The following is a 1438-nucleotide window of genomic DNA, read 5'->3' as shown; positions in this document are numbered from 1 at the left end:
GTGGAACCAGAATGCTCCTTGTAGGCAAGAATTCTGAAGCTCTGTCTGACATACTTTGGGCATGTTGCAAGGAGGGACCAGTCTTTGGAGAGGATCATCATTCTTGAGAGGGACAGCACAAGAGAAGAAAACCCTCAATGAGATGGATTGATACAGTGACTGGGGTATTGGGGGTAGGTACAGGATAGAGCAGAGTATAGGACAGTTGTACATAGGTTCATTATGAGTTGCAAGTGATTTGAGGGCACATAACAACAACTTGCCACATCAGTAAGGTTAATTGAGCAGTTCGACAGTTAGGTGGATGTTTTCTTAAGGATTTTATTGTTTTATTAATTTGTGTTCTTTAAACTTGAAATGTAGTTGCATTTCCCCAAGATAATTTGTATATTTACTCTACTTGTTGCTGGGAAGTACCACCAACCTGGAACCACTTCAAATAAAATTCTCTTTTTAAGAGGTTTCAACTATACAGATAATATGAATTCAAACCATTAACTAGTGTGAGTGATGAATTGTGGTTACAGATCGTCAGGAGATTTTTATCTTTTGCTTCCATTCAGAAGAAATTTTCTTTTAAGTTTAAACTACTCTATAGCAGATTTATTTCTTCCTTACTTTTGCAGAGAATAGAATCCTGTAACATACCAACACAATGGGATGGGAGAGGAGTTTCTGTTAGATTTGACACTTTAGCTAGACCCAGAGACTTTTCTCTGAACTTCTTGTCCCTTTGAATCAACAAATAGGTAGCCCTGGTGGCTAATGGTAAAAAGTTGTGCTGCTAAACCAAAGGTAGATGCTCTGTGGAGAAAAGAAAAACAAACTCCTTCTGTAGAATTTAAAGCCTCTGAAAACCCTCTGGAGATTCAGTTACAAGTCATTTCTGATTTGACAACACTTAACAACCTAAGGTCTTTAGGACTTAGCCAGAGTTCCGAGATAACGCACAATGTCTCAGGATTTCAGCATTTCATCATTCTTAAGTAGTGAGCTCCAAAGTCTTTGGCCTTACAACAAACACCAGAACTAAAGATCCATCAGGACCACCATCTTTGCCAAATAACCTAATCCAGGGCATCATCCTGCTTTACTGCCATGAGCCTCACCTGGAGCCAGAAAAGGTTGTCCTGTGTTATGATATCTGTATGCCTGATTGGATCTACAATTTGCTGTGAGATGTACAACAGATATATGATAGTTTGTTGCATCGGAGTAATTATTTGTATGGTGGTCTAGTGGTAAGAAGCTGTGCTGCAATCCCAAAGTCATGAATCTACTAACTGCTAAGTGGAAGAAGGATGAGCAGTCTCATCTCCTGTGATTAACTTCCTCTGAAAACTTCCTGCGATGAGGCAGTCCCCATTTAATGACACACAACAATTACTTTATAGCTAAGGTGTATAGACACTTGCTGGTCTATCATTTGCTCTTACTA

General features: G+C 39.2%; 1 protein-coding gene across 1 annotated transcript in view; it reads left to right on the top strand.

Moving 5' to 3' along the window:
• The window catches only part of LOC102873079 (40S ribosomal protein S26-like), a 4089-nt gene that overhangs the window by 1768 nt on the left and 883 nt on the right, over positions 1-1438 (top strand). The gene's annotated exons all lie outside the window — the stretch shown is intronic.

Source organism: Elephantulus edwardii, unplaced genomic scaffold, assembly GCF_000299155.1.
Source record: "Elephantulus edwardii isolate Elephantulus edwardi_28Jun2011 unplaced genomic scaffold, EleEdw1.0 scaffold00047, whole genome shotgun sequence".
NCBI classification, from domain to species: Eukaryota; Metazoa; Chordata; class Mammalia; order Macroscelidea; family Macroscelididae; genus Elephantulus; species Elephantulus edwardii.
Note: the sequence above shows the minus strand (reverse complement) of the source record. Positions and strands in the feature narration are given on the sequence as shown.